The sequence below is a fragment of the Notolabrus celidotus genome, chromosome 15 (genome assembly GCF_009762535.1).
Source record: "Notolabrus celidotus isolate fNotCel1 chromosome 15, fNotCel1.pri, whole genome shotgun sequence".
Classification (NCBI taxonomy): domain Eukaryota; kingdom Metazoa; phylum Chordata; class Actinopteri; order Labriformes; family Labridae; genus Notolabrus; species Notolabrus celidotus.
The window spans coordinates 29,142,099-29,150,041 of NC_048286.1; positions in this window are offsets into that span (position 1 = coordinate 29,142,099).

A 7,943-nucleotide genomic window follows, 5' to 3' on the forward strand; every position below is an offset into this window, starting at 1 on the left:
GTCCCTCTGACAACACCCTTGGCCCCAGCCTGGCCCCCCGAGTAAAATTGGTCTAGAACCGCCACTGGGTGGATCACGTCATCATCTTAAGCAGAAGATAGCAGAAGATCTATGCATGGAAACATCACATGATTGGACCTCTACAACAAATACACTCATCTGCCGAAATGTCAATGAGCCACTGACCTCCATGCTCCTCCAAGTCAACCCATGACTCATTGTAGTGTCCATTGTGACCAGTACACATGGCATCTGTTACCTACACTGTGGGAGAAGGATACTGTGACATAATGCTGTAAGGACAGCCCCATGATGGTGTCTGCTTTGCCCCGTATTGCAATATTGAAGGGTTGAGATGAAGCCGGATAAACTTAAAAAAGTAAACAAACTCTGAACCGTTGATCGTGTGCAAACAAGAAATATGTTTTAAGAAAGTTTGGTAGCCATCTTGTGGGAGTGATTAGAACAGCTGATGTCTTTGTGCCTTTGTCTGTGATGTGATTGAAGAATGAAACTGAAGCCGCGGCCCCCTGCTGAGCAGGTTCAACATCAGAGCAGCAGCATGAAGTAAAACTCTTTCTGCTCTCCAATCAGCAGATGAAAACATTGCTGGAGCTTTATTGAAATGTACAACAGTGATTCCACCCATTCATCTCCAAAAGAAGTCTCCCTCTTGAGGAAACACACACACACATTCGTGCACAGATGTGCGCACATTTCATGGCAGTAAGGCCAGAGGAATCAAGACCACAGGCGGTCTTTGGCTGTGCTCTGACAGACCCCGGCTCAGCGTGAAAAACAGCCCCCTCAGTCCTTGAAATGAAACTGCAGTGGTGTGGACTATAAATGAATCAGATTGAAAAACAACAACAAAACAACAACACAGGATTATCTTGTAAAGGTTTTCTGCTACTCGTTGCATTATTTGGTATGGCCCTTTGCTGTATGGTCAAATGTATAATGTGTTTTTTATAGATAAATGGGTAATGGATGGTCATGGAAGGTAAAATGTTCATCAGAGCTGTGAATATCTCTCAAATCGCAGCTTTCCCCCCCTGACTTTATCCAGACCAAACCAAATGGAAATCAAAACAGACTGCCCTGGGTGTGAGTTTAAAGAGGCACCACATCCTTTGTCCCTCACAGCATTCAACAAGGTAACAAGGTTCAATAGTTGATGTTTTTATCATTTGTATTTTTAGGATCTTGGTGTTAGTTGAGGTTTTATTTGTTCACAAAAAAGGGTTTATTCGGTTTGGTTTTTTAAATATAAACATATACATTCCATATATTCAGACTTTATTCAATATATTCAGACTTCCATTCCATATATTCAGGGTCTCATTTAATATATTCAGACTTTCATTACACATATACAGACTTTCATTCCACATATTCAGACTTCATTCCACATATTCAGACTTCATTCCATATTTTCAGACTTCATTCCATATATTCAGACTTCATTTAATATATTCAGACTTCATTCCATATTTTCAGACTTCATTCCATATATTCAGACTTTTATTCCATATATTCAGACTTCATTCCATATATTCAGACTTTCATTCCATATATTCAGACTTCATTCTATATATTCAGACTTCATTCCACATATTCAGACTTCATTCCATATATTCAGACTTTCATTCCATATATTCAGACTTCATTCCATATATTCAGACTTCATTCTATATATTCAGACTTTCATTCCATATATTCAGACTTCCATTCAATATATTCAGACTTCATTTAATATATTCAGACATTCATTCCATATATTCAGACTTCATTCAATATATTCAGACTTTCATTCAATATATTCAGACTTTCATTCAATATATTCAGACTTCATTTAATATATTCGGACTTCATTCCATATATTCAGACATTCATTCCATATATTCAGACTTCATTCAATATATTCAGACTTTCATTCAATATATTCAGACTTCATTCCATATATTCAGACTTTCATTCCATATATTCAGACTTTCATTCCATATATTCAGACTTTCATTCCATATATTCAGACTTAATTCCATATATTCAGACATTCAGACTTTCATTCCATATATTCAGACTTCATTTAATATATTCAGACTTTCATTCCACATATTCAGACTTTCATTCCACATATTCAGACTTTCATTCCACATATTCAGACTTTCATTCAATATATTCAGACTTCCATTCAATATATTTTTATTTCCTGAACGGCTTACCATATATAATCTTCTGTTACACTAGGAAGACAGGAGTTCAACACATTTTGTAAGGCCTTAAGGAAACACACATTTCCCTTTGATTCAAAACACAGAATCAAAAGCTAACGATGTAGCACAAAGCTCCACAGGGTCTGCATTTATTACAACACATTCTGCATACTTTCTTTATTGGCAGATGAGAAGCTCTTCTGAAGGCCGTGTGATGTCTGACACTTGGCTGACATCAGACTTAAAACATTTTACAAAGTGTGTGAGCGTGTGTGTGTGAGTGTGTGTGTGTGTGTGTCACCGTATGGTCTGTACTTAAATAACGCAGATCACACTAGTGTAGCATTATAAGCCATATTTTACTGCTGGCAAGTGCTTAATCTGCTCTCCATCTTATCACAAGTGTGATACATGCACTTACACACACACACACACACACACACACACACACACACACACACACACACAGCTGATTGCCAGCAGCCCATTTAAAGAGTGATGTCCCTCGGCCTCGCTGCAGGCAGCGCTCCAGGTTGATTACTGCTGAGTGCCGTGCAGCTCAGGCGTGACTGACTTTCTGGCACACAGTCACTTTGATCAACGTGTGATTTTGCATCCAGATGATAGGTTTCATCTTGAGTGTTAGCAGAGTTACGACGTTTTTTGAGATGATGCTGCGCTTTTGACAGGTATTACCTTCCCATTAATGCTTTTCATTTATATACAGCATGAGTGAATAACTTCTGATCAGCATGCATGTCAATTTAAACACTTTGAATTTCCCTGTTGAAACCACTGAGTGTGTAAAGGGGGTGACACACCTTCAGCTACTCCCACTGTAGGAAGCCAAATACCCCTGTGCTTGGCTTTGATATCTTGCACTAGTGACACTATTTTGGAGCTGGGATCTGTGCAGTAGGGACTGGCAGGTGGAGACACAGGAATGAAGTCCCCTCTAATACAGATTCTTCCCGGTGTGACCAATGTACCTGTCTTAAATGCAGAGGGAGGTATTTTACTGTCACTGTATTTTATTTTTATAACTTAGCTAAAAGCTTTATTACGGACATGTGCCCTCATCCTCACATCTATCTGCACTACCATAAGCTGAGCTCAATATCCTTTGTACGTACCAGGAGGCAAATCCACAAAGCAAAAACAGATAATAGTAGAAAGATCTACACACCTGCACAAATCTGCACATTGTGGACTTTGTGCAAGAATGATGAGAAAATGCTTAGACAGGAAGTCAACATAACATCATTTGTATATGTTTTAATGGGTTGTCCGTCTTTTTATGCAGTCTATGATTTTAAAAGAACATCTCAAGTCACAAGGCCTGCAGGAAAGACTTTGTGACCTACTGCAGCCAGTCAGCAGGGGGCGACTGAAATGTTCAGACTATCATCGAAGGAGAGCTGCCACAGTGTCTGTCTTTTTATGCAGTCTATGATTGAAAGATTTGACATGTTCTTGAAGAACCAGAGCTGCACAGATACAGCTCATAAACCAGTTATGACCTCTACTGTAGTCACACAGGGTGAGCTCTAAATATTTTGGCTTCACTCCAGAGAGTTGACATGATGCCCATCTTTACATACAGTCTTGAATATGCTCAAAAAATAAGAGTAGGCTGTGATGAATGAGCTAAAATCTTTGTTTCCCGAATCTTGTTTATGAATGACTCTGGGTTCGTCTCCTTGGTAACAGTGTCAGACAATGTTTTGGCTGCGGTCAGCTTGAGGCAGACTGTAATTAATAATCAGGTTAGAGGGAGAGGATACTGAAGCGCTCTTGAAGCTGCTGCTGCTAACTTCCTAGGTAGTGAGAGGACAGAGATACACACACACGCACACACACACACGAACGCGCACATAAACATTCATAATTGTTGATAGTGAGAGAGGTTTGGCGATAAGAGGCTGATAAGTGTGCTTGAGGTTGAGCCACTGGGTTGTTTCGTACAATGAGGGTTAACAAGAGGCTGCAGCAATCTCAGCGTGATGGGAGCGCACTCGACTACAGGCAGGCTAGTGTTAATCAGCCAACCAACTAGGTAGTAACTCCCTGTCAAGTGTGTGTGTCTGTCTGTGTGTGTAATTAAGCATGAAGCTGGACAGAGACGGTCTCGTCCTCTCTTTCTACATTTCAACATTTCGTATAAATCCTGTCCTGAAAGCATCTCCCAGTCATTTAGTCATCTCTTGTGTGTCTGTGTATGTGTTTCTTTGTCTCCAACAAGAGTAGCCCCATCTGTTGGCGACATTGTCCCCATTTGTGGACAATGGGATGAATCTGATGCCACCTGTATCAGTGTTATCAAACCTAAATGGGGGGATGTGTCGTTTAGTATGACAGGCGGATAGTTTGATTTATGGCTTTCATTGTTTGAGAGGAGGTTTGTTTCAGATGGACACAGTCCCTCTGGGTATTTCTTGATTTCATTCATATTAGAGTGAACCTGATTGTGTTAATTTCCTCCATTAGCTTAAATTGATTTCTGGTGCAGCTGAATCTTGTTAGCCCTTCTGATGGCATGGCTCCAGGGATGGACACTGACGGTCAGTCGGTCCGCCATGGAAAACTTCAATAAAAAAAGTGTAATACGACACACTCTGAAAAGTGAGCCCATAAGAGGGTAAAATAGGCATCACTATATACAGTCCATAATAAAATAATATGCTTATGACTACATTAAACCCATAAAACTGTAATATAACAGATCTTATTATCCGTCTGTCTTACTGATCTTCCAGCTGTGTTAGATGCTTGATTCTGATTGGTCCAAACCCCTTGACAATGGTTATTAACTTTCACTAACATGAGCAACGCCAGAGGCAAACTGATCACACGTCATGTCAAATCAATCTGTGGGAAAGAGTTCAGACACATTTAGCTGCTGCTTGTTGACACTATAGACCGTAATCGACATCAATGTGCTTGCGCTTTAAGCTTCGCGTCAGGGTCTTGTCTCACCCTGTCAGGATTCTGTTTCCCATAACTACCTGCTAACCGTACATTATCCCTTACGTTGACTATGATGCCAATTCTCAATGTTTTCTTTTTCCTTTTTTTTTATTTATATTTTGGGCTTTTTGCCTTTATTTGATAGGATAGCTGAAGAGAGACAGGAAATGTGGGGAGTAGAGAGTGGGGGAAGACATGCAGGAAATGGTCGGGGCCGGGAGTCGAACCAGCGACCTTTGGGACGAGGACTGTAGCCTCTGTATGTGGGGCGCTTAGACCGCTAGGCCACCAGCTCAATGTTTTTTAAATAAATTTCCTCATTTACATCACGTACAGTATGAAAAAGGCATTAAGAAATAAGAATAGGCATCATACAGTATCCATTCATTATCTTGACTGCTAATCCTGCTAGGGGTCACGGGGGGCTGGAGCCTTTCCCAGCTGGCTTCAGGTGGAAGGCAGGATTCACCCTGGACAGATCGCCAGCATACCACAGGGCTAACACAGAGAGACAGACAACCATTCATGCACACATTCATACCTTATTAGAGTGTGTGCTTATTTAGAGTGATCAATCAACCATGTTTTTGGACTGTGGGAGGAAGCCAGAGTACCCGGAGAGAACCCACGCATGCACGGGGAGAACATGCAAACTCCACACAGAAAGGCACCTGCCCGACCGGGGATTTGAACCAGGAACCTTCTAGCTGTGCAGCCCCATCATACAGTATGTTTTGAATAAATAAAAAAAAGAAGTCCATATTTATTCAGTAAGAGGAAATGCATTTTGATAGTAGATGATTAAAGAGGAAATAGGCTGAGACAGTGCAGTCAGAGATATAATCCAAGAAAAAATAATCAGAATTCATAATCCGACAGAAAATTAAACAATCAATACATTTTTGTTGTATTTTTGCACTAAATCACAACAAAATTCTTGTGGCACTGGGTCATTTTGACTATGATACAAATCATCACACGGCCTGATACAAAGAAGAGATTTGGAGCATGTTGTGAGCAGTTTTATGAAACTGAAACAAACCTCCCTCTGACACACTCTGCCGCTGATAAAGTTATGCACTGTTTTAAAAGAAACTTCATTTTCCAACAAGTAAACTTTCTGCAGAGGCCCAGCTTTCAGAATCCACAGCCTCTGAGATGTTTCTTGCATTATAAAAAGAACTTCCTTTGTCATTCCCAGCAAAAACAGCAGAGTGAACAACAGACCTCAGAATGAAAATTACTATCTTTGGCACCACCAACCTAACATTTTATGACAATTTAAAGCCAATCACTACACCAATTACTGTGCCGAAAACTGTGATCCCTCTTCTCTAATCACTTCTATTCACATTTGCAACAAAAAAGGTACATGATTTTCTCCCATTTTGTTCTCCAGGTTTTTAGCAGTTATTTCAGGCAACTGGAGGTAAGAGTGACATTATCCGTCACATACGAGCCAAATTAGCCCCTACAGCCTCTGCGCTCGGATTGGATTGAACCATTGACAACATTTAAGTGATAAGAGAAAGATTTTTGCGACACAAGACAGACTAAACTTTAAGACGGATTTTTCTCTGTTTGCTAGTTCACACAACAAAGGTATGAAGCTTTTTAACTTGCACAAAGAGTCCCTCAATATGCAGATTATCGTACACACAAAGCATTTTATGGCTTGTCTTTTATCTTTAGCCAACATATTTACGTTTCAGTAATCTCTCCTCCACCTTAAAAATGCTCCATACGAGTGCAACTGAGCTGCAGATTAGAGTTAAGCTCACTTTGAGGTCAGTATAAACAGTATGTCCTCTTTTTCTCTTGTCCCTGGTTCACGTGTTTAAATAGACTTCTCTCTATTCAGTGAGATTTGGAGGTTTACACAAAATCCAAAACACTTGCAGTTTTTATAAACAGACTGAAAATAACTGAAGGCTAGTACAGGACATAAATGAAAGGAGAAATAACACATCAATATTTGAGAAGAGTCTTTGGTTTGTTGGCTTATTCTGAAATTCTCTCCTCTGCTTTCAATGTTAAGCTAATCAGAGATGTGTTCAGGCTAGCTTAAAAAACACTTTGAAAAATGAAAAGCAAAGCAAGACAAAGACCGTATGTCCTCTAACTACTTATAAGTAAAAAAAAAAAATCTTTTGCACTCACACATGAATAGAAATGGAGACGCTAACAAATTAAAATGTTTTCTTGCATACATTAGCTTTACATTCGTATGTTAGCTTACTGAGGGCTGAATTACCACCTGCTCAGCTAGCTAGCTTCTCTTTCGTTAGCATCCTGGTTTTCTCTGGAGATGTTACATTTATTTTTCTGACACAAAGTTATTCTAAAACTATACTATTAACATCTTTCTAAGCCTTAGATTCTTCAACAACAAGATAGCTTAATTGATTCTCATTCTGAGCAATCTTCAAGACTAGTAAAAACACCTTCAGGACTTATACATCAGTGAATGTGCTGAGAAAATCTGTCTGACAAAGAGAGAAGATTGCTTTTAAGATTCCACAGCTTTAACGTGTTTTTTTTCTGCTTCATAGCCGCCATCATGGTGTCATCATACACCATGCAGCCATAGCAGGAATTATTCTTGATTTATCTCCAGGATTTGAGGACATAGTGCACCAGTGACCAAAAAGGTCAAAATATCAACATCTTAAGAGAGACTTTCTGACCTTGTGGTTAGTTTTGGGGGTCCTAAATAAGTTGGCTAATGCAATAACCTGTCACATGACTATCCAAATCCAA